The 27,618-nt window shown below is 34.2% G+C and overlaps 1 pseudogene; it reads left to right on the forward strand.

Moving 5' to 3' along the window:
* The first annotated feature begins 2,727 nt into the window (after window positions 1-2,727).
* On the forward strand, window positions 2,728-27,396 carry LOC114368243 (annotated as a pseudogene).
* Window positions 27,397-27,618: the final 222 nt, after the last annotated feature.

A 27,618-nucleotide genomic window follows, 5' to 3' on the forward strand; every position in this document is an offset into this window, starting at 1 on the left:
AATTAATGGTGACCCATCCACACGGAGACCTAATAAAATAGAGACATCTTGAAGAATAATAGTACACTCTCCGCATCTCATGTGAAACGTATGTGTTTCGGGCCTCCATCTTTCAATTAAGGCACTAATTAATGCCGCATTTATTTTTAAGTATCACATCTTCATAATCCAATAAAAACCGGATTGCCGTAGTAAAGAAATAATTTCCTCTGGTATTTCTTCTTGACCTTGATACATGGGGACAACTCGTATGATGTGTAATTTTCTGTCTTCTTCCCCATTCCAAATATGTTCTGAAACATGCTTAGCTTGCAACGTCACCATCAATTGGACCAGACTTAATTTGTATATTTAATGAACATGACGAGGAAGATGCCATTGATACTGCAAAATAAAATATAATACAATAAATTGATAATAAAATTTATACATTAATTGTACATAAAAAAATTAAGTACATTTACAAAAAATTAATTAAATTTATATACCAAATAATTAAAATTTGAATAAATAACAAAATATATATATTTGAAAAACAAAATATATTATACAAATAATAAAATTTAAAGGGAGAAAAAAACTCATAACAATTGTACCTTACTTGCGCTTAATTAAGTTGTTATCATATCTATAGACAATAGTTGTATAAAGTCAAATACAAAAAGAATTGTTGAAAAAATGATTCCTAATTTGTCATATATTGTAGGTAACAAGGATTATCGCTGCATATTAATTTTAGTTATAGCTCCTAAAGAAAATGAAAGAGTATTTATAGACAAGTGAAAATGGTATCGGTCTTTGTTTAATTTGTCATCTAATGAAATAACAAAATATTCATCATCTAGTCAATAATTTTTTTTAAAAGAACAAATTTGAAGTTAATGAAAAGTTCTATTCCCTCAATATTTTCTCGAAGACTGTACCTTTATTGTTGTTATCTACATCTAGTAAATACCTATATACTCATAATCACGAGAGTAACTAATTTTTCGTATATTATAATAAATAAATGTTATCATTTTAATTTAAGTGATTGCATTGAAAGAAATATATATGGAGGAACATTTATAGACAAATAGTAAGGGTTTGTGCTTCTTACTTATTTGTCGTCTAACAAAATACTGGTTCTATGATTTATACTCAATCCTAAATTTTGTGACTATATTTGTAAGATCAACTCACTCCTAGGGTTAGTCATTTTTAACTTATTGCTCTTTAAAAATGGAATCTCATTAATCCAACTGTTGGTTTAGGAGCTTACATTTTTAAATCAAATGTACAAAATTTAAGCACAACATATTTTTTAAAATATAAGCAAATGTCACCTTTATGATTACATATCTATATTCTTTAAGAAGAGTAAATATAAAAAACCTACTCGTGTAAACACATGGTTGTTCAAATTCTAGACATCCTATTATGGTGGGAGAAATGTTGGTGGCGAAAGCTATAAGTTTGGAGAGTAGTAGCAAAATCCTACAGTTATATAATGATGAGATAGCTTGGAGGTTATGGGAATTGGCTAGGTTTCTTTGTCTAGAAGGAAGTCACCTTAATGGTTTTTATGTTTAGCATATCCAAGATATGGAGTTTACTGCAATCATATGGTCCAAAGAGGGCGGTCTGGGGGGATTTTATTTTTTGGAGGAATTTTTGTTTTCTTTTAGGTATTCTTATATTGGTGAAGGTTTTGTTAGGTGTTGCGTGGTATTGAATCTCAATGGCAACAATTTTTATCTTGTCAATATATACTCATCTTGCTATTTGAATGAGAAAAGAACATTGTTGGCAAATTTGGTGATGTCAAGATGAGGATTTGGAGACGATTGGAAAAGATTTCTTTAAGGAGAAGCTAAAATTTCTAAAAAAAAAGACTCCGAGGTTGGCATGTGGAGGTATTTGATGGTTTGGGTGCTAATACAAATTCCAAAGTGGAGGAGCTATTAGTGGTGAACATAAGGTTGTGTGAGAGGGTTGAAGATGTAGAAGGGAGGAGGTTGATTCTTTCTAAAGAATTTTGGAGATCTTTGAAGAAATGACCCAAAAATCTAGGGTGGGATGGATTGGTGAGGGTGATGAAAACTCTAGGTTCTTTCATTCTTCTTTGAAATAACATTACAATCACTACTAAATTAAAAGCTTTTTACGACGCGTGAATAAGGACGGTTCTACTAAAACCGTCCTTAACAAATGACCAGTGGCTTTTTTTGTAAATAATAGTACACGAACCATTCAATACGAAGACGGTTATTTTCCGAACCGGCGTCATAGATTGGGCAAGTTTAAAGGTAGCCCGTGACCCACAGCCACTGAAGAAGTTAAGCTTCAAATATGTGAAGCTTGCTCTCGATCTCATCTCTCCCATTCACCTTTCACTCGTGCACTCTATAACTCCACGCTCCTATCAATGCTCCTCTACGGCATGTTCCTGAATGCCCCCATTGGGAAAAGAGGTTCTAGTGCTGGGGGCCTAGGGTTAGGGTTTGTGAGAGATGTTGGATGCTCCATGCATTGATGAGTCTTATCGCATGCTGTTGGAAGCCATTCGAGCACAGTGACGACGCTGTTAATGCCGCCGCTGGAAGAGAATGCAAGGATGACCTCCTTTGGTTCCGTGACATCGGAAAGTTTGCCATCAACGATTTCTCCATGGCCGTCATCCAGGCCAACCAAGTCGTCGAGGACCATTTTTGATGCTAAGCACTTTCCAATGACAAGCTGAAAAGAATGGATCACTCCATTTTTTACCTTTACCTTCTTGTTTCATCTTTTTTTTTTCCTTTGTTTCTGAATGTTGTCTATGCCAGTAAAAAGGTAGGCCGGTTATTTTGCTTGTTAATTAGTATCTGGTTTGTATATTGTTATGAGGTTTTTACTTTGAAAATGAGGTGATGATTTTATAGATAGGGTGTAGTAGTGGAATTTGGAGGATATGATGTTGGTTTTTTATTTGCTGTTTATAGTGCTACATTGTATACTTGGGAGCTCATTCTCATGGTCCAACCCCTTCATTTATTGACCTAGAAACTGCCACACATTTTCATTATGATTTTCTGGGTTCAATCTTGGGAAGGTATTTAAATTGATGAAACCATTAAATCTAGCTTAAGTTCTGGGTTAGAAGAAATTGATTAATTGATTAATTGTGTTGTGTATATTAATCATTCACAGCCATGAAAAGGCCAAAGAAGCAATTATTTATTCATATAATAAACACATCAATGGCGTTGTGGCAGCACTTGAAGAGGAAGAAGCTGCAGATATTGCAGGTGAGAAAATCAAGTGTTTTTTGTACTAATTTTTTCTTATTATAACCTAGTTTTAAGTTAGTTAGTTGAAACAATGATTCCACTATGCAGAAAACCCAAATGCAGTATTAGTGTTCTTGAGCAAAGAGCATAAACTGCACACGACTCGTTCATGGGAGTTTCTTGGACTGCAAAGAAATGGTAGGAACACAACATATGACAAAATGGAAGATTTGGTGAAAATACAATCATCAGTAACATTGATACAGGTAAACTTTATAACGACTTTACCATACTCTATTTTATAATTCATTACTTTATTATTCGTAAAATTAGTGTAGTCTTTTTTACACTACTGCAAAATTGATATTCTACAACACGTTTTCAACGTCGGTGGTGCAGAAAACGTCTTTGTTTACAAGACAATCGCATTTTAGTAAATATAACTTGTATTTCAACTACGTTTTTGTTAAAGATGATGTCGAATTCGCTTTACAAAAACGGGTCAATAGGCACGTCGCTGTATTCTATTATTCAAAGACGGTCGTTATAAACACCGACCGTCTTTGAAATTAAGCAATTTAATTAATTTCTTTTTCTCTCACGAAGTCGTATACCCTAGCCCTCGTCTGAGTTGCTTCCTTTCTCCCTCTTCATCTTAGTCGATTGTCTCCATAGGCTTTCCAGCACCTCCGTGGTGTTATTTTCATTTTGCACTACCCTTTCTCCCTCTTCGTCATAGTCGATCGTCGTGAAGGCTTTCCAGCACCTCTGTGGTTCTCGCGTGTGGTTGACTACCGTCTTTGATCCTCGTCTTCGATCAAGGTTTGTTCCTCATCCTCGATCAAGTTCCATTCCTATTTTATGTTTTTTTTTATTTCTTTCGTTTGTAGTCTCATGTTTTAACTGAAATTGTTGATTTATTCCATATTTTGTGAATTTAGTCATGGTGAACCCTAATCGCAGTATCCTGTGAGCGTTCCTATTTGGTTTGTCTCCTCTTCTTCGATTTGTCAACATCACAGTAAGCCAATGGTTCAATTTTGCATTTTAATCTCTTCTTCGATTTGTCTCACCTCGCTGTCATTGGGTCACTACTTACTATGGAGGCCATGTAAGTAGTTCTTTCTCTCTACTCAATTGCGACATTCATATGGATATTATTCATTCCGCAACATACCTTTTGTATATTAATTATAACTTTTAGAAGCTATTGTACTCAGCATTGGGTAAAATATTCATTCATTTTCTTTCAATAAGATATTCATTCTGCAAATTAAAGTGGTTCACGAACCTTACCTGAGGCTCTCCTTTGGTGCTCTTGAAAACATGGGAAAACAGAGCACACAATTCTCTGCCCTCAACTACATCCACCTTGCACTTGATTTGGATGCTATTTTTTTTATCAGCCATAAATGCTTGGAGAGCCCATTGCAACTCTGCGTTTGCTGCACTATGAAGGTATTGAATCTATAGCCTTTATACTTGGTATAGATACAGAATTTTCTCAACAACCTCACATATCATGTACTGAATTCAACATACCACATCTAGGGTTCTCTTTAAAATTTTCCATATTTGCATGTTCATGTTGAATCGTATTTATTTCTCATGTTATATATCCAGGCTATTTCCAAGTCAGGCCTCAAAAATTGTATCGATGATTTGTTGTTTGTCTTGAGAATGATGCTGGATCAGATCATTCATGTTATGGAAAAGTGAAATTGAATGAATTAATTGTATTTAATTTAAGAGAACAAAATGAATATATACATTTATTAAAAAAGCTTGGAGGAGCTAAATATACCTTTTGATGCTAAATTCTTTCTTCTCTAGGATGGAGCTCTGATGGCTTTGTTTAGAGTGCTTTTAATTGCCCGTGATAAGTGTTAGTTCTTATTACTGTTAGTAGTGCATGACTTGTATTGTACAATTCCCCTATAATTAAATAATAATGTCGAAATATCCCGTACAAGAAGCTTCTAAGAAAATTTAAAATTTGTTTCAAAGAATAGACTAGATTGTTATCCTAAACCAGAATAGAGTTTTTTTTTAATAAGCCAATAAATATTATAAAACTATGTGAAAGAAATGTTGCAGGTGAACGCAGACCTTGACATGGAACTAAATCCCCAAGCACAACCATGGCCATATCAGGCGAAGAGCCTTAATAGAATGTTTGGAAATGGTAATCCTCACAACATTTGCAAATTGCAAGGACACATATCACTAACAGTTCCCTCTTCCCATGCTAAATTTAATTAAGAGCATGTTGTTCCAGTTTTGCTTATTTTCATCCTCTAGTGTGCTCAACATAGGAGATTATGTGACTACGGAAGGAAGGGTAGCAGTACGAGATCATGTATCTATCATATCAAAGGTATGTAATTGTTTCCTGATCTTACAAGTTAACCTCTTTGGAATTCTTTGCTTTCGGGACTAAACATTGATCAGTCAACACTACTTGACTACTATATATTTGGTTGCTGCTGTACTGTTTTTATTTTTGAGAAATTAGAAACTTGGGGTTTAGGAGAAAATATCTGATTACACAGCTTTTGCAGGTTTGGCTTGCTGCAGCAAGTTGTGTAACCAAGGATATCAAAGAGCTTGGGGTTTAGGAGAAAATATCGGGTTCAGGTTTGTTGTGAACTTAGTCTTATGATGCTTGTATAAAACAACAATCTGGCGATCTTTTCACATACATTTCAGAAAGCATTCTCTTTTTTATTATAGTAGTAGTTCTATTTTCATTTTTCTTGTAGCATTGATTTTTATTTATTGTTCTGAAATGCTTAGTTTGTGAGAAAATGTCCTGTTGCGAAGAAGCACAAAAGGGTGCTTTAATGACTGCCCTTGTCTTTTGATAATATACTATAAATATATAACTTAGAAAGGCAAATATTGTTGTTGATAAATTATTCTGCATTCAGGATTAAATTTAAAGAGAAAAATGATCATTATATACTACAAATATTATTTTTGTTACATCCAGCTATACTCATTCCTTATAATTTTAAATTTATTTAGATCTTTCTTGATTTCTTCATCTCTCTTTTTAATTTAAATTAATTTAAATAAGATGCCTTATACTTTAATTCATTTTATATTTCCTGAATGCCATTGTGATGACAATTTTCTCATAGGTAGCCCAATACACATTCTCTCAGGATCATGTAGTTTTAAGTAAATTTCATGTAGTTTTAACCAAACTTCTCTTCAGGACTAATGTCATCAAGGCCTGAAATTGGAAACAAGAGCAACACATAGAACAATGCAGAAAATGAAGGGTTTGCTGAAAGCCAGGGCAATGAATTTATCCCTGCAGGTTTCCCCGTTGGTCCGTGGGATGATTCTGCAATCATGTCTGACAATATGACAGGTCTGAAGAGATTTAGAGATGAAGATGTGAAACCATTTTCTGGTTTAAATGCACCTGAAAGTCAAGTAGAGTACCACTGGACCAAGGTAATATATTTGGTGTGTAATTTTGAACTGCAATGTCAGTGACATGCTTTTGTTGCATTGTTCAGAATGAAACGGGAGGCCTGTGCATTCTCACCTCTCCAAATTGTTTTCTCTGTTGCCATGGGTGTCATATTCCTTGGTCACACTCTTCATGTTGGAAGGTATATATATATATATATATATATAATGCAATTTCTGCATTTCAATTATATTTTTTTCAAAATAAATAATTTCTTTTTCAATAAGTTAAAATTAGTTATGCATAGACTAATTTGTATAAGTTCTAAAAGATGATTGATAACTTATGTATAAATTAATTTTAATTAATAAAAAAATATATTTATTTATTTCTCCTAAAAATACTTTTGAACAAATTTATCCAAGTTTCTTATCATTACATAAAATTTAAGAATAGTATAATATATTTTAGTAGAGTTCAACGCAAGTTCTTAACTATTAAAAACAATGTTGTCATTGTTTTTAAAACCTTAGATAATAAAATTTAAAGCTTTTATAAGCTCGAAACATTCAGACATATGCAATATATTCAATTTTGTACATAAAAGGTTCATTGGAGTATAGTTGGAGCGGCAATAGTACCATTTGGTTTTTATAAGCTCTAATTATTTTTTATTTTTAATAAATTTTATCGAATATAAAAATATGTGTTAGAAAGATTATATTCCTTATACTCTTTTTAATTTTTTTTATCTCAAAAGATATGACCCAAAAGAGAAAAAAGAGAGTGAGTAGACAAAGAAGAGAGATAATTTTCTTAAAATCTTCACCTACTATTTTATATAAAAAATACATGTTTTTCTCTTCTCTTTTGAAATAAAACTACTTAATGAGTTGTGAAATTTTAATATGGTAGAGTGGTGGAGGATTGGCCGAGTTTGCTGTTGCTAAGAAAAACATTTTGATCAATGCTGCATTAGGTGGTGTAGGTCACTATGCACTCCAACGGGCAAAGCTGGGAAGATGAATGCTAGTAATGCACTTTTCAAAAAGGCAATTAATTACTGGTGGACATAGCAGTGTCATTGGCCTTCATTACATTATGACATTTCCTTTTTTGATAAGCACATTATGAAACTGCTATCCTATTTTTTTTTGTTTTGTTTTATGCTTGATAATATGGTTTTCATTTTATTTGATTGTTGTCATAATGAATGAAGAAATAGAGGGTATATCTAGGATACATTTTTTAGTACAACAATGATCACATAGATGTGCTGGAACAAAGGAAAAAAGGTGAGAATATATATGCTTACCTGTCACAAACTGCAGATGTTCTCTGTAAGAAGTTGGGGGATTTTCAATCAATGGTTTATAGACAGACATTTGTGTAACCATGTTAGCTTTTTCCTCTGGTTTTGACTTATAGATCTTGGGGAGCCTTCATGATGCATCATTGGGGAGATGAATGAATTTGACTTCATAAAATGGAATCTTGTGCATTTTCACTTTCTTTAACCTTAGTCGTTTGTTGAATGTGGAAACATAAAGAAGGTTGTACTTGGGTTTATTTTTTAAAGAATAAATATCATGCTTTATTTGTTTTTAAAGAACTAAAGTCAGTTGTTGAATTGCAATTACAAAAATAATAAATCTCATGCACTTTCTGGTTTATCTTTGGCTTTGAATTAATTTTGTTACATTTTTTCAGAGGAACTTATATCAATTGGAAGCGTTACTGAACAAGCTTAAATCCAAGACCATAAGGACTGAACCACCTTCTCAATCTATTACTGCCACAAGGTGACCTTTGGTATCTTAGTTTGACTTTATGGTCCCATGCCTATCCTATAGCTTGATTTTTTTTATTATTTTGTATCACTTGGTAATTCTAGTCTCTTAGTAGTTTGTGACACATTTTCTCAGTTTTTTCAACTGAATATAAGTTTTTTCAAGTCAATATAAGTTGCAATTAGGAAATCTTTGAATAATGAAAGAAGGTATCAACTGTCAACATGGTTGAGTGGCTGACTAAGTTAGCTTATATTAAGGAACTATAAAGTTATATAACCGTGCCACTGCTACAAGTGTACAAGTGCTATTCATAATGTCCCTGTTGTGTTGTATGTTTGTCTAGGTTCTGTGGATAATGTTGGGTCTTGCACAAAGATTAATAGGCCTGTGGACATTATCACAATTGTGGGGGTTAAAATAAAACCACTAAAAGACAAATGTAAATGTTTTACTCAGTACTAACTTTATGTCCTTTTTTTCTTGGAAAGAAAAGTGATTAGGTGCGGCTTGGGCTCAGTGATTAATGTAATTTTATTTTAACTGTTTAATGTCATTTCATATCCTTTTTTATCTAGAACTCTGCTTCTATATCTGATATGTTGAAGATGCCTTATTTATTTTCCTTAACTAGGTCAGCTTCCTTCCATAAGTCATGTGGATTTTAGGATTTGTGTGCAGATTGCTCTTGTCTCTCGATGAAATCTAATTGTGTTGCTTATACTGTGTAGTATTACTTATGACCTTATCTATGAATCTTGGGAATGGTCATTTGTTTCAACAGGGTCAAGGATACTCATTACCTGCAGATATACAGTATCTTGATGCTAGATGGGAAGTTCTTGTTGTGCTTCCTCTGCGTGATTGTTTTGCCCAAGAGATCAACATGCTATGCCGCCTTGATGGGTTTGTAGTCCTCTAGATATGTCATCACCATTTAAGAGAATAAAAATTGGCATTTTTGTTTGTTCTGTTTTATGTTGTGTAAATTTCAAAGAATAAAAATTGTATTCTATGTTTATCAGATTGAATTATATAAATCTTGCTGAATGAATGTGTCTCGTCTCTTTTTGTAGATCTTGGTTTCCTTAATCTCCTCTAATTAATAGTAAAATTCAATTTTCTTAATTTGTTGTAATTAATAGTAAAATTTATTTTCTTAATATTTAAATGATAGATTAAATATAAATAATAGATAAATTTCTTATTTTTATTTAATCTATCATTTAAACATTTATTTATTAAATAAATTTTACCATTTATATTTATTTAAATATTAATTATAAATACTAATTTTCATATTATATAATAACATTTATTGATTATTAGCAATACTGATAATATTGAAAATATAAAAAATGATCATTAATTAATCAATTTTTAATTGCAAGTTATTAAATATTTAACATCGTTTTTTAATTGAGCACCGATGTGGAAATCACTATTTTACATCGTTTCTTACGATAACACTAATGTAGAAGGTCTAACTTCTACATCATTTCTTAACTGACCACCGATGTAGAAGGTCTAACTTCTACATCGTTTTTTAACTGAGCACCGATGTGGAAAACCATTATTTTACATCATTTTCTATGATAACACCGATGTAGAAGGTCTAACTTCTACATCGTTTCTTAACTCAGCACCGATGTGGAAAAACACTATTTTACATCGTTTTCTATGATAGCACCGATGTAGAAGGTCTAACTTCTACATCGTTTCCTAAGTAAGCACCGATGTGGAAAAATGTTGTCTTTCTACAACGGTGGTTGGAGGACCGATGTTGAAACTTTTAACTTTTAACTTTCAACAACATCCTATTCAACATCGGTTGACCACCGATGTAAAATGCGCTTTTCCACCAATGTTGAAATCGCTTTTTCTAGTAGTATTAATTTCATTTTTATATCAATAAGATTTACAAAATCAGGAGTCCAAAAATAATAAAATCAAAGATTAAACTGACATATACTTAAATGTTAAAAACTAAAGTGGGATTTACTCTCAATTTGTATAATTGGCATGCAATCATGTCAGGGAACTGACATTTTTTTGTGTGTGATTATAATATGACCTTTGTATTTGTGTAGTTTTCTTTTTGCCTTCCTTTCACCATTTTAGTTTCTTAATCCTTGAAAAGTATATAGCTCTAAACAACACTTGTGTCTACTTTTCAATCCTTTGTTCATCAAATCTTATTAGCTTGCATACGGGGCAGATTCTGCTGCTGTGGCAATCACCACGACAGATCTTGTTAGCAAGAGTGTGGCAATTGAGTCTCTGGTATTACTTGTTACTAATTTTTGCTCACTTGTTTTAAGTTGATACAAGTAGTTTGTACATAACTGTGTTATAAGCACACATACAAATATAGATAAAACACACATTTGACATTTGTATGTATGGATGCATTTAGTCCTACGGATAAGTCATAAAATTGCCTTGTTTATTTCACTTGAATGAATTGTTGATATGTATAGGGTCAGCAATTAGCAGCCAAAAGTTATAGGACTAATTTCAAAAACAAACCTACAACTTCACTGATATGATAGCTTTCCATAATTCTGTTAAGCTTTCCGTGTTGGGTGTTGGTTAGGTTGGAGGAACTAAGCTCAAAGTTGGGGGGATGGCTAAAGGTTCTGGAATGATCCACCCAAATATGGCTACCATGCTTGGGGTATGTCTTACGTGATGATTCTTTCTTATTTGGAATATGTAGGTTTAACAGTCCATTCCTTGAATTAAACTAGCAATATGAAATTTTATTGCCATGTCATGATGTCTGTGTTAAAATTTTGATGGTAACTTAACAGATGGACCACATTTGCTTAATTTTAAAAGTAAGGGTACTTCATTGGCTTAAAAAAATATTAGGGGGACTAAGATTACGTGTGTCTCATACTAAGGGAACCAAAATGCAAAAGTCAAAATAAAAACTCTTTCTAAACATATCCCTTTGCTCATTATTAGAGTAAACTTATAAGTTTTGTACAGTAAAACCAATACGAAACAATAAGTCTTGTACCTCAAAAAACTGAAAACGAAAGTAACAAATAAGATAGGAGAAATAAAAAGAATAGAAGCCATAAAGCTGACAAAAAAAAAAAAAGAGTACGAGAGAGGAAATTATATGTTACAAGAAAAAGTAACCACCACAAAATATATATATATATATATATATATATATATATATATATATATATATATATATATATTCTAGAGTCTTAGTTTTTTTGTTGAGCACAATTGATTGAGTAGAAAGATTAAGGAAACCAATGGGGGTATTTTTAATCATTGCTGTGAATAATAACTTTTGAACTGTACCATGATAGAGAAGTAACATAAACCAAAAAAATTTGGCCAATAAGTTTTCCGTAAAAATAAACAATAGATGGAATTGGAATAGAATATAAGGGTCTATACTATGTATTTTGTCATCATAGAAGGACTACATTTCACAAAACCCCATGAGATATGCATATGTGTGCCTATAATTGTACTACACCTAGGTGAATTGTCAAGTATTTTTTGGTTGCTGGCTTAGTAAAAATGTTTGACAATTTAAATGGCTTAAACAATAAATGATTGACAACTCACCTTGGATATTAATAACCTCATAGCTTAAAAAACATAAGTACGGGAGCAATCTTGTTATATGATATTATATTACGCAAAATATCTAAAGTATTTATTTATATAAGTAAAAATTGCAACATACAGTCACAATATTAAAAACTAATTGAAAAACTGTGTCCCTTCTAATTATTTTGTCCTGAACTCCTAAAATGTTAGAAACAACCCCGATTATACCATTACTCAGGCCAAACTATACGGGGAGTGTGTTTAATGTTATTGTATCATTCAGTTTGGCTCATGTTATGTGTGAGGAACCTTGTGGAAGATGGTTGTGAGTTTGATCGTGGTGATATGATGCTGGATACCACATTGTATCAACCAGTGTTAGCGTTACTAAACTAATGTTACCAAATTAACCTTTGAGGTTGATCAGCGTGACAACACACTAACCAGTGTTACAAAACATGAGTTAGAATTGGACGAAGCTACATGCATGTCAACCACGTGTACCAATGATAAAGGGCAAGGAGGTTATTTTTCAAACAAATTGTAATAAAAAAAATATATCAAAACAACGAGATTAATTGCTGGACTCAAATGCCCTTATTCTAAACAGTTCAATTGCTTTGAAATTAATATTAAATGACAATGTCTTTAATATCATTAATTTTATTTCATTTTATATAGACAGTTTCAACAAAATATAATTGTGTAAATATGTTAATTTATTTTTTTCTGAGTGATCTGAATATTTAATGATTTATTTTTTGGACATTATAACCGTTTGAATAGACTTGTCATTTTCTGTAGCCTAAGTCTTAACTTCTCATAAAAACGCTGTAAATTATATGGATTACTGTTCCTAGGACACAGAAAGTTGTCATTTTTCAGATGTGAAAGAAACAAATTATGCATGTGTTAGTTCTATCCAATTCATCGCCATATAATTCTTGGTGTTGTTCTCTCATATGTCAATCAGCGATCCAAATTCTAAATCTTGGTCGTATACCATTTTTAATTTCAATTAGGATATGTACCATTTGCGATTAAACCTGTTTTTGAGTAAGGAAATACATATCATTTTCCTTACAATTTAGAGAATTTACGAATGTGAAGAAGAACAAAATTAAAGAACTAACAGATTTTAACACACACACTCATAGATTAATTAATCGATTGAAATTCATTTCAATGGACACAATTATTATTGAAAATCTACGACCAACTACCAGACCACCCAAGACCCATCACCACCTTAAATTGGCTTGGACCAAATTCACAAGGCCTTGTGAAACATAATTTAACAAACAAACAGAATGTAAAAACTCAATTAAGTCTCAAGCAAACTCGATTGAAAACCCTAGACACGAAATGCCCTAAATCTCCAAACTCAAATCTAGCTCTGCCATTCGAATTGCTTCCTTCTCAGAACAGGGTAGGCCAATTATGAGGATTGTGGCTTCATGTCTGCATTGGATACAGGAGCACCGAGTTCCAACAGCGGCCCAGGTGGTGGAAGGTAAGGTCGAAGCTCAACACCCAAAATTCGGACAGGCACATATGGTGGTAGGCAAGGTTGAAACTCAATACTCAAAATTCGGATTGTTGTCACAGGCTCCTCCATGATGGACAAGAGGTCAAGTGTCACTCAAGATGACTTGGGTCGCAACATCAGTCGTGATGGTGGTGGTGACAACATTGAGGTGACTTTCTTGTCGTCTACAAGAGCAAAAGGTTGTGATGGTAATGGACTGTTAGTCTTTCACACTACAAGATCCAAAGGTTGTGATGTTGATCATGATTTCAAGAAGTATCTTATATTCATCATCTGTATGATACCAGACAAAGGGTTTGTGGGGGCATCCAAAACTTGGCAACAAAACAGTGGATGTGTGTGGGTTTCTCAGCTTTTACTTGACATTAGTTATATATTAAGTAGGATTAGGGGATAAATATGCCTTGGCAAGCCTTGTATTGGCAAGTGTGCATCACTGCATGCTTTTTTATCTGATTAGAATACTCTTAATAAGTTTTCTTTGCCTATTTTTAAAAGATTAATGTTACTTTGGACACTAGTCAAGGATTTAAAAAGAAAAAAAATGATTAAGATGAGTAAAATTATGTTGTCTAACATTTTTTTTTTACACTTTCTTATTTATCTTTGCACAAAATATTTTTTCCTTTCAATTTTTTTAACCAATGTCCTAAAGATACTGGTCAATAAGACATTTTTCTATAAAATCAATTAATTGATCAAAACATTTTGAGGTATGTCAACCACGTGTACCTATAAAAAAGAGCAAAGTGATTTTTATTTTTGTCCCTAACAAGGCTAATTAAAAATAGAGACACCAAGTAAGGTGGATTTATTTTTTCCCTTAAATGTCCTTCTACTCTATTTTTTTTCTTATTGCTTTAACATTATGACTTTATGGTCAAGTCTTTGATATAATTAATTTCATTTTATAAAATAATTTGAATATATATATATATATATATATATATATATATATATATATATATATATATATATAACTTAGTTAAAAAAAAACTTATAAGTAAAATAATATATTAAAAATTTCCCACCCATCACAACATAAGGCACCAAAGTTGGGTCATAAAATGGAGGAATATGGACAATAAAAGATGGTGAAATATAAACATGACTTTTGCATAAGTATTTAAGAAAAGTAAATGATGAAGAATTATCAGATAATCCTCCAAATGCCTTATTTATCAATTGCAAAGTTCTACAAATTTTGTCATACGCATTTAAATTAAATAAATAAAAGCGATAGAAATTTCTTAACCTATAATTTTAATTTATTAATGTTTTTTTAGCTAACTTGGTTTTCTTTTGATTTCTCATTTGAGCTTCTAAAAGTATCCTAAAGAGAAATGAAAACTCATAACAACTCTACTTAACATGAGCTTAATTAGTTTGTTATTCTTACAAAACAATTCAATAAAAATTAGTAAATTTCTATTAGTGCAAGTAAAAATGTAGGACTTGATTAATTGATGTGTGGTGACATGATATTAAGGAGACTTTCTGGTCATCTTGGACTACATGACTTGGAAAATCTTGATATCATGCTGGAAATAATGTTGATTTTACGGTTTCATTCAGTGAGGTAGAGTTGTCTTAAATTTGTATCAAAATGATTAAATTTGTATTTTTTAAAACTACCCCTATCATTATTAATACATTTTCCTGTCTTCTAATTATTTGTCATAACAATTAATTAAGGATAATTTAATCTAGTAAGGATGATTATATATCCTAAATTAAAGAATAGGGCAAGTAATAATACTATTGGCCTAATTCAACAACATATGATTCTAGTAAGGATGATTATATTTGGAAACTCAAATTTCAAGCACCAACATATATTCAACAATCATTTTCCTTCTAGTAAAGTACTTTATTTCCTTTATTTCTTATGTTCTATCAATCCACAAGAAAATGAAAGAGTATTTATAGACAAGTAAAATTGGTATTAATCTTTGTTTAATTTGTCATCTAATGAAATAACAAAATATTCATCATTTAGTCAATAATGTTTTTTATTAAAAAAAAAACAAATTTGAAGTTAAGGATAAGTTATGTTCCCTCACTATTTTCATGAAGACTGTACCTTTATTGTTGTTATCTGCATCTAGTAGGAGGGAGGAGGTTGATTCTTTCTAAAGAATTTTGGAGATCATTGAAGAAATGGCCCAAAAATCTAGGGTGGGATGGATTTATGAGGGTAATGAAAACTCTATGTTCTTTCATTCTTCTTTGAAATAACATTACCGTAAGAATTGATTGATTGCATTGAAGGAGTGGGATTGGTAGCTGGAGGAAGTTCATGAGATTAAGGATGTCATGGTTAACCATTTTCAGAATTTCTTTTAATATGTGCAATTATATGTATAATAGATGTCAGTCTAAATGAGGTGTGTAGTAAAGTATTTGTACTTGCATTTATATCCATAAAAGTCTGGTTGTGTCCAAGTCACATTGGACTGTATCAAATAATTTAATCCCTAAGGTTTTGATGTTAAAAAAGTATAAATTTTATATATTAACCTTTCATTTATAAGTTACAGGTTCATCTATCTCTATGAGATACAAGCGAAAAGCATGAAAATAAAGGTTCTTGATGATAGCCAATGTATCAGTCATTGGACGATACTACCTCAACATCCAGTCCTCAGAAGAAAAGTGCTTTGACACTTCGCTCATAGTACAAAGGCAATGAAATAATTACTCTATCCTTAAGTACAAAAAGCAATCATCAGAAACTAGCGTCCATAGGTTCAATAAGCAACCCGTGCCACAATGCACAAAAGGGAAGATTTAAATTGTCTGGTCTTAATATTCTTAATTCCTTTTGTCTTATGTTGTTAACGTTATATTTGATTTGTACACTAAAAGTCAACTTTGAGCGCAAGGCGACACTGGCAAGTTGTAGTTCTATGAAGATATGCTACGAAAAGTGTTTAGAGTTCCCACTATCTCTCTTTTCACAGTAACGACCATGTGTAACGCTATCGACTTTAATGGATGAAGGAAACTTGCGAGAAATGAGTGAATCTTACACTATTAGAAATTACCCTTTCAACATCGGTTATTTACGGCATTCTACATTGGTTCTAAAACCGATGTTGAAAGTACCGATGTTGAATGTATTATTATTAACATCGATTTTGAAAAACTAATGTTAACATAAATACAATAACATCGGTTTTCTAAACACCCGATGTTATACACAATGAACTATAGCAAAAAAAGTGTATGCATGATGAACGTTGACATTGGTTTTCTAGCAAAACCGATGTTAATGTAATATATTAACATCGGTTTTCTACCGTTGGATATTTATGATCCCGGTTTCTTTAACCGTTGGATTTTCATGAAATTTGGATATGTTGTTAGAAATTCAATTGCGCACACTTCCACCGTTGGGATTTGCAAGATAATTTTCGTGGAGGGAGAAAAAAGAATAGCATGAAGATAGTACAAGTGGAGATTTCAATCTCTTCTCCATCTCTCTGACGTTTGGAAATTTTATCGGAGCAATCGAAGGAATAACTGAAGGAATCTCAGGGAACCGCTAGAGATGCTGCTATTGTTGGCTGAAGACACGTGAGTCCGCTCAGAGGTAAGGGATGAGTTATTCACAATTGGGGATTAGTAAGAACATGTGTAGGGATCCTTAGAAATATCAATTGGAATGAGTTTTGGGGTGTTTTTGCAATTTTCATTTTATCCTTATAATTATTACAATGAATTATGTTTGTTTGATGAATCAGTTGATGTCCCAATGAGAAATGGCTGTGAGATTGATGTGTTCTTGTGTTGAGTGTGAACCCCTTAGAAAAATTAAACTCTTTTTATTAACGAAAATTATATTTTAAATAATATTATTCAATGACTTATTTTATACAAATTATTATCTTGTTCTAATTTTTCTACAACGATGATCAACATGTTATGTGTATATAATTATTGTAATACTAGAATAATAAATTAAAGAAAATTGTAAGGTTAATGCCTAGTGGTAATTTCTTTTGATGTAATATTAAATTGTTATAGAAATCCTTTGATTAAAAACAATGTAGTTTAATTTACTATATACATATACATATATATGTTTTGTATCATGTAAATATTATTATTGTGTGATGTGTATATGAGTTATAAGGTGTAATAAGTTATTATAATGGTATTATGATATTATTGTGAAGATTGAGTAGCACAAAGTTGAATGTGTTAATTTGCGAGATACATGTAAAAAATGATATGGTTGATGTGATATTATGAGATGTTAAATTGTGGGCATGATATTTGATTATGAATAAGTGTGTGTGTTTGACACTTGATGTGACAATAATTATATTGTGAGTTATGAATTATACAATAATCCGACCAGTGTTATCTTGAGAAAAGCATTGATGCGCAGTGTTTAAGAGAAATTGTAGGTTTCCTATTCAGGAACTAGTGTTAAATTGTAGTGCAATGTGTTAAACGTGTTTGAAACACGAGTGTGAGGTCGTGGATATTGTATAATTCATGAGCGGTGCTTATAAATGAAATATGTGATGAATTGTGGAATAATATGTTGCCTTGAGATTATAATATTGTTATTGAGATTGAGTAAAAGTATAAAGTATAACAAGTGTTGAATTCTGAGATACGTGAAAACATGTGATGGTGGATTGTGACATTATGAGATGTGAAATTGTGAATGAGTTTTGGTTGTGAATAAGTGTGTGGTTAACTCTTGATGTGACATTATTTGTGTTGTAAGCTGTGAATTGTACAATAACCCGACCAGTGTTATCTTGAGAAAAGTTTAAATGCGCAGCGTTAAAGATAAAGTGTAGGTTTCCTATTTAGGAACCAATGTTAAATTATAGCGCAATATGTTGTACGTGTTTAAAACACGAGTGTGAGGTCGTGGGTATTGTATAATTCACGAGCAGTGTCTGTGTGCTAAAATGATTTTAGGGGTTGGACCTGAATCAGGAAGGAGAGGCCCTGACGGACTCTTCGGAGTGTAGGCCTTGGGGGTCACCGGGTTTGAGTGCTCCTTTAAGCCTATGTTGATCCCATATGGTTGGAGTATTCTCGCAAAACATCGTGACCCTGACTGGTTTCCCTATGATCTTACTTAGTGAGAGTGACCTGACAAACCCATTGTGTGGTGTGTCTTGTTATGTACTCCTAAGCGCCCCAGGGTGGTTTTTCACTGACATGGTACCACATTGCATATAGGTTTGAGTCTTAGCATAACTGTCTCATGCGCTTGCTAATTGTTTATTATGAAATTGATGTGTTATTATGTCTTGATCAGAGCATGTGATTCTTGTGTAATGTGATTGATGATTGAAAAGTGTGATTGATGGATGAAAAGTGAACTTTGAATGACAAAGTGGTGGAATTACGTGAATTACGTGTAACTAAGTTTTATTTGGTTTATATGATATGTATATCTAGTTGTCTTGTTTTTCTATTAGTTAGGAATGTGATAACTCACTCCCCGTGTGTTGTTTGTGTTTGAATCCTGTGATGATCTTGAACTTTGTGTTTGGGGGAGCACATGACTAGGTGAATTGCTTTAAGGAACCATGTGCTGAAGGACGTCGGGACACAACGCTCTGATAGGATGTGGCATTGGGGTATAGGGTTTTATAGACGGCCTTGTTTGAGCCGAAGTGAATTTATTATTTATTTAGAAAAGTTTTATGATGATGTCAGAAAGGTGAATGTGAGTCTGCTACCCTCTTGAAAGGCTTGTATTTAAATATGTTTTAAAAACTTGAATTAAGTTTAATTTTTTTTAATTATTTCTTTTATTATTAGTACATATATGTGTGGGGTAGAGGGTGTCACAAGGAGGAGGAGGAGGAGAGGCAGGTGGAGAAGCCATGATCCTTTATACAATAACATACAACAACATACAAAATGTATGATTTTTCTTTTAAGGTTCAGCACAAGAATATTATGAATGAAAATTGATAGAACCTAAAATCAACACAAAAACAAGATTCGAGAGTAGATCTACAAAATTTGAACCATAGAAATGCAAGAACAAGTGTAGATCTAAGATTTAATCGGATTATTTTTTTTTGAATCTACTCTAAACAGCACCAAACCACAAGACAATGGAGGATATACATGGAATATAAGATGAAGAACAAGGAATTAAAGAGAATTCACTGAACAAAAAGATAGAGGAAGCAAAAGAACATCACCTAGATGAAGATGCTCTGATACCACATGATGTAAGCTCCATTGGAGCTTGTAGGCCTAGGATCTTCTTCACCAATGGATTCCTTTGCTTCTTAGAAGATGAATGGCAGCGGAATGAAGAAAGGAAGAGAGAGAGGAGACACCACTTCAAGGAGAAGATGAGTCTAGAAGAAGCTCACCACCATAGGAGGCCATGGATAAGAGCTTGGAGAAATAATGAGATGAATGAAGGGAGAGGAAGAGAAGAGCACGGAATTTGTGCTCTAAATGAGCTTTGAAATCTGAAGTTTAATATTCAAATGATCAAAGTTGAAAAAAATGCACACACAAGGCCTCTATTTATAGCCTAAGTGTCACACAAAATTAGAGGGAAATTTGAATTTCTATTCAAATTTCACTTGAATTTGAAATTGAATTTGTGGAGCCAAACTTTGGAGCCAAAATTTCACTAATTATGATTAGTGAATTTTAGCTATGGTTCAGCCCACTAAATTCAAGATCAAGTCCAAGATTCTCCACTAAGTATGCTTAGGTGGCATGAGCCATGTAAAGCATGAAGCACATGCACAAAGTGTGACTATATGATGTGGCAATGAGGTGTAGCAAGCAAATGCTCACCTCCCTCTCTAAAATTTAATTGGATTGGGCTTCTCCCAATTCAATTAAATTTATTTTCCAACACACACATCAAATATTCACTTAATGCATGTGAAATTACAAAACTACCCCTACTACAAAAACTAGTCTAGGTGCCCTAAAATACAAGGGCTGAAAAATCCTACATTTCTAGGGTACCTTACCTACATTATGGAGCCCTAAATACAAGGCCCAAAAATAATGAAACCTTAATCTAATATGTACTAAGATAAGTGGGCTCATACTTAGCCCATGAGCCCGAAATCTACCCTAAGGCTCATGAGAACCCTAGGGCCTTCTCTTGCATCTCTGACTCAATCTTCTTGGAGTCTTCTATCCAATGCCCTTGCGGGGTAGGATTGCATCATCTTTTTTCAAGGCCCCTACAGCAGTGATTAATAGGCTATCTGCCATTCAAAGGCAATTTGTTTGGGGTGGTAGCTTTGAAGGGAAGAAGATTGCTTGGGTAGCTTAGAGAGATTGTCAAAAATATCTTCATTCCCTGTACATGTGATAATAGCTTGATTAGATTTAGAGAGCCCCATCATGAGCAAAACTTCTTTAGAAAGTAGGCAATCACAGAGGTTGTCAAAAATATCTTCATTGCCTGTGGAGTAGGTGGTGGGTAGAGGCGTAGAGTGTCTAAGTGGCATTATGGAAATTAAAAGCTTGTCTTTTAGCTAGTTATTGTACATAAAAAAAATAAAATTAAAGGAATTGTGGTAACATGATTCAATCCTTTAAATTTAATTAAATATGACTACTTGACAGCTTTAATGTATAGTAGTCACTCTTATAATTAGTTTCTTTTTGAATTATCAAATTATTACAAGGAATACATGCCAACAAAGTGGCGGACATTTTTATTTCTTTTGAAAACAAGAGACTTAGAGAATTTCATTCAAGATAATAGGAGCAATATACGAAGGAATCAAATCAAAAGTGTGGAAACTAGCATAAGATCTTGACGCTCTAGCTAAAGTGTTAACAATAAGATTTGCTTGTCTTCGAGTGAAACTAATCCTATAGTTGTTGTGTGTTTGAGGTAATCTCTACATTTTGTGATGATGTTTCCAAACTCAGTCTGTTGACTAGAGTCACTGTGAATAGAATCTAAAACCTATTGACTGTCTAGTTCAATAATCACATACCAATCCCAAAACAACCTTGCTGATTGAAAAGAGCAGCGTCAATATTACATTAATTCAGAATTGTTTGCTTTGGTTGACATGTTGTCGGTTGCCATTTTTTTGTACAGTATATTTGGTGTTGATGTATAGAGGGGGTTGGCAGGGGCCCAAGGAATCCAAAATTGAATCTGCAGTATGGAAGGACACCTCCAAATGAGGTCCTTTCTAAGGAGTTATGCAGGAATTATAATATTGCATGTCCTGGCCTAGCCTTTAGCTTTTCAATTAAAACTAAGGATAACCTATCTAAGAGACAAGTTGAGATTGACAATGATCTATGTCCCTTCTGTCAAAGCCAACCTGAGTCTGCCTCTCATCTATTTTTCACTTGTGGTAAAGTCTTGCCTTTGTGGTGGGAATTCAATTCATGGGTTAGGGAAGACAGAGTCCTCCACTATAGCCCGATGGATAACTTTCTCCAGCACTCAACTACAGCAAGAAGGAAGGAAATCAATAGAAGATGAAAAATATGGTGGTTGGCTGCTACAAAGTCAATTTGGAAACTCGAAAATGACATGATGTTTCATAATCGGTCTTTTGATATCTCTAAGCTGGTGGACAATACAACTTTCCTCACTTGGTCTTGGCTGAAGGGGTGGGAAAAGGATTTCAATGTTCCTTTTCACCAATGGTCCTTAGCAATGTCCTTAGCTTTTATATAGAATTGCTCTGTAGGGTTAGGTCTATGGTGGTTTTTGTTGGGCTGCTGTCTTTTGTATCTTTTTCAGGAGATCTCTCTCCTGTGTTGTATGTAGTACCCCTGGTACTCTTTATCTATTAATATAACTTAATTTTGTAGTTAAAAAAAAAACCCATTACAAACTGACAAGTATGCACCTAAACCAAGTTGAAGAAATCAGAAAAACTGTGGGACCTAACAAAACTGAAACAGAAAAAGTCTTATACTAATTTCAGTATGGTACTGCCAGACTGGGTGTTATGAATCAATGAACCAGAATTGAAGAATAGAACAAAGACAGAAAGAAAAATAGTGGATCTGAACAAAATAAGGGGAGAATTCTCCAATTCTGGTTTACAATTCTAACAATTAATAATGCCCTTTAACTAATTCTATAACCATTGTAACTATTTTTCTCCAGGGCACATATAATTGAATCTATGTTAGAATTTTCCCTAAAATAGGCTTACTCCTGCTTATGCCACATCATATTTTTGCTATGGTAACTTAATGCGTGCATACACCACACTATAAGTTATATATCAAACAATTTTATATGGAAGGCATTTGGAAAATTTGTGACATACCAAACAAGTGCCCCAAACTCCAAAATAATTGCATGAAGTATCAGTAACTTGTTATGAACCTGCTTAATGCAAAATAATGAGATAGTGAGCGAAATTACTCACAATAACAGGATCCTTATCACTAGTTATCTCTACTGGTGCTCCAAGCAGTCTATAGATTTAACAGAGACAAACTTCAACATGTTTCCTAACTAAACTACAAATGAAAAAGAGACCAAGCTTACCTCGAACCCAAATAGCGACAATGGCAGTGAGATCTAACAAAATGGCACGAAACTTGAAGCTTTCCTCGTACCTCAATCAGCAATACTGCAACTGAAGACGTATTATTATTATTATCATCAATAAAACATGAACACCCACGGAAACTTTGCATACACGAAGTTGACCTACGTACCTCGCGGAGAAAGCTTTGAACTTTGAGCACCCACGAGTACCCAAGTACCAAGAGTGTATGTAGGGTTTTCTTTGAGCCACACTTCCAAGAGCAGTGTAGGGGGTTCTGTGGGCTCAAGCGAGGGGTTTCTGGCAATATTGAAAACAATGTGGGACAATGTGGGTGTCGAGGGAGCAATTTCCGACAAATTTCAGGCGGGAGGAGAAAGAGAACAACGACTGCAAGGTTTTTGAGTGCGCGGGTTGTGAAATGCAAATGTTTTAACTTATAAACATAACAACATCGATTTTTAAGGATAACTGATGTTAACTGAATATAGTTAACATCGGTTTTGGAAAAACCGATGTTAACATCATATAGATTACATCGGTTTTTTAAAAAACCGATGTTAAGATCAATTCCTTAACATCAGTTTTGAGAAAACCGATGTTAACTCTATCAAGTTAACATCGGTTTTTCCAAAACCGATGTTACCATATTCATATTAACATCATGTTAACATCGGTTTTTTAAATAACTGATGTGAACATGAAGTAGTTAACATCGGTTTTGCTAAAACCGATGTTAAGTAACTTCATTTAATTATAAAAATGTCACCGCGCTTTTGTTAACATCGGTTTTCGCAATAACCGATTGTCATACCCTAATTTCGTCCGGGGATTATTACTTGATGACATGTGTCGAAACCTACCCTTCGGCGGGAGGGCGACGCGTGACTCGCGGGATGCGTGTTCCACGAAAGGAATACGAGCGGAGTCGCCACCAACGTTTATTTGGGGAAAACGTCGGAAAAACCGGAAAAGACGCGATCTACGAACTTTTAAGTGAAAGGCTCAGGAGTTGTATTTACGCACGGGGAAGGTATTAGCACCCCACACGTCCGTCACAAGGGACGGCAGCCTTTAATCGAGTGTGCAAACATGACTTTGATTTTTACGTTCCCTTTTATGTCCTTATATCCTTTATACCCTTTTTATATATTTTTTTCTCTTTTTGTGGTCGACAAGGGTGTTTCCCTTTGCTCCTACGTATTCCTCAATTGTGATGAGGAAATCAGACCTACGTAGTTCTTTCTTAAAGGTGAATCAAACGATTCTTTTACTTGAAAGGTGATCACTTAAAGGTGTTGGGCCTTTAAAAATGATCCTTTGAACTTGGTAAGAAAAAGCTGAGATAAAACTTTCAAATCCTTTTTTAGTGATTTTTTGGTGGACGAGCTTGACTTGGCGAATTGATTTTAGCCTTAGTTTCGCTTTAGTTATTAGTCAATTCAATTGAGAATGAGAAATCCCAAAGAGAAAACGTCCGATTGATTATCGCTTCATTTTACTAAAAGATATTTTTTATTATTATATTATTATTTTACCTCTTTTTTTGATTTCCAACGCGGTTACGGCACGACCGAACGGTCGGAATTCATTTTAACCGAAATTAACGGATGATACAATTCAAATGATCGGTGGAAATTTATTTTATTTTTTTATTAGGCGAGAAAATAACTTAAGCAAATGACTAAAGCACGTCATAAAGGGGTACGGAAAGTAAATGAAATGTAAATGAAAGCACATAAAAACAAATGAGGACCACTAAGGGTGCATAGAATGAATTGAAAAGTTTGATCTAGGGAACTTACCGGTTGAAGACTGAAGAACGACGAAGAATGAATGAAGAACGTCGAAGAACGGTCGAAAACCTTCGTGAAATCACCCACGGAAACGTTACGGAAATGTTACGGAAACGCCTCGGCTTGGATTTTCTTCATGGAACCAATTTTTCTCACTAATTTTAAGTGATTCTGAATTACCAGGAGGGCTAAACCCTTTTCTACTTCACTTCTCCCCCTATTTATAGAAAATTAGGGGAGAAGCTTGCCACCCAGCTCGCCCAAGCGAGCAAGGTGGCTTCCTCCAGAAGCAACCGCCTTCTGGAGGAATCTTCTGGAGGGCCCAAGTGGGCCTGGGTTCTATTTGCACCCCCATTTTTACTAAATACACCCCCAGCTTTTTTTATGGTGCTTCTTTTTTTCGTAAAGTTACGGAAACTTACGAATTTCGTAACGATACTTGTTTTCTTTCCGTAATGTTACGGAACCTTGCGGATTACATAATCATCCCTTTTTTGACTTACGGAACGTTACGGAACCTCACAAATTGTGCAACGATGCTTCCTTTGTGATTTACGGTATGTCACAGAACCTTACGGATTGTGCATCAATACTTTTTTTTGATTTCCGGCATGTCCCGGAACTTCACAAATTGCCTAATGGTGGGTGTCAAGCACCTCACAAGGACCAAACAAAAGTTGCATGCCACCAAGCAAAGGTCCCCAGACGAAATTAGGGTATGACAGTTGCCCCTCTTTACTTGTCTTTTATTGGAGATAAAAGGGAAGTAAAGATAAGACACTAATTTCGTTCTTCTCGGTTGACGAGAGTCGCGGGTGACCATAAAATATCTCTGCATGCAACTGACTTGTTGTCCCCGGGGGAACAAAGGGTGCAGAAGACGATGTCAGTCTCTGCATGCTATCAAGCTTTTCTTCTTACAGATAGCAAAAAGTATGTTTATACAGATAACCACTCGGGTATTTCTGCCCGTCAGCGTGACTCAAATGTCAGTATAATAGATCTTGTGAGCACGGAATATGACGTAAATCTCCGCGTGTCAACGGGCTTGTCGGCCGCGATTGATGAAGGATGCAGAAGACGACGTTAGTCTCTGCGTGCTATCAGGCTTTTCGTCTTACAGACAGCAAAAGAATGTTTATACGGATAACCACTCGGGTATTTCCGCCCGTCAGCGTGACTCAAATGTCAGTATGACAGATCTTGTGTGTGCGGAAGATGACGTAAATCTCCGCGTGTCAACGGGCTTGTCGGCCGCGATAGACGAAGGATGCAGAAGACGACGTTAGTCTCTGCGTGCTATCAGGCTTTTCGTCTTACAGACAGCAAAAGAAAGTTTATACGGATAACCACTCGGGTATTTCCGCCCGTCAGCGTGACTCAATTGTCAGTATGATAGATCTCGTGTGCGTGGAAGATGACGTAAATCTCCGTGTGTCAACGGGCTTGTCGGCCGCAATTGACGAAGGATGCAGAAGACGACGTTAGTCTCTGCGCGCTATCAGGCTTTTCGTCTTACAGATAGCAAAAGAAAGTTTTGAAAGTGCAGACAACCACTTGGGTATCTCCGCATGTCACGTGATTCCAGTGTCAGTATGATAGAACTTGTGAAGGTGGCCGACAAAAGCGAGGCTCTTGCTCCTACATATCCTCCAATGAGGAACTCAGACCTACGTAGTTCTTGATAACTTGTGAGACTTGAAAAAGTCTCCACCGGAAGATGCTGACATCTCCGGAAAGGGCGTAGATGACCACATTGGCCTCTGCTCATCAATCACACTTGGGGTCACTGAATGACGAGGTGCGGATAACCGTAAGGTGTCTCCGCGGGCTACCAGCTCTTGGGTCATGGTAACAAAAAGCGGTGCGGTCGACAAAAGCGAAGCTCTTGCTCCTACGTATCCTCAAATGAGGAACTCAGACCTACGTAGTTCTGGATAACTTGTGAGACTTGAAAAAGTCTCGGTGTTTTCTCCACTAAAAGACAAACATGCTTTAGTAAAGAGACAAATATTCCAACTGATTAGAGCAGCATATGCTTTTTTGAGTGAAAAACAATGCGCTTACCGGGGAAGGAGAGTCTGCTAATGAAACCCCCCATAACCATAAATGAGATTTTGGATGTTAGCATTTCGTTTCTAAATGACCATTTAGAGGAAACACTGGGTTCAACAAAAATAGAAGAAAATCACTCAGAGTGTATCAACCTCGCACAGGTAAGTGTTTCATTCCATAAGTCATGTGGATTTTAGGATTTGTGTCCAGATTGCTCTTGTCTCTCGATGAAATCTAATTGTGTTGCTTATTCTGTGTAGTATTACTTATGACCTTATCTATGAATCTTGGGAATGGTCATTTGTTTCAACAGGGTCAAGGATACTCATTACATGCAGATATACAGTATTTTGATGTTAGATGGGAAGTTCTTGTTGTGCTTCCTCTGCGTGATTGTTTTGCCCAAGAGATCAACATGCTATGCCGCCTTGATGGGTTTGTAGTCCTCTAGATATGTCATCACCATTTAAGAGAATAAAAATTGACATTTTTGTTTGTTCTGTTTTATGTTGTGTAAATTTCAGAGAATAAAAATTGTCTTCTATGTTTATCATACTGAATTATATAAATCTTGCTGAATGAATGTGTCTCGTCTCTTTTTGTAGATCTTGGTTTCCTTAACTGCTGTAATTAATAGTAAAATTCAATTTTCTTAATTTGTTGTA

The sequence above is a fragment of the Glycine soja genome, chromosome 9, assembly GCF_004193775.1.
Source record: "Glycine soja cultivar W05 chromosome 9, ASM419377v2, whole genome shotgun sequence".
NCBI lineage: Eukaryota > Viridiplantae > Streptophyta > Magnoliopsida > Fabales > Fabaceae > Glycine > Glycine soja.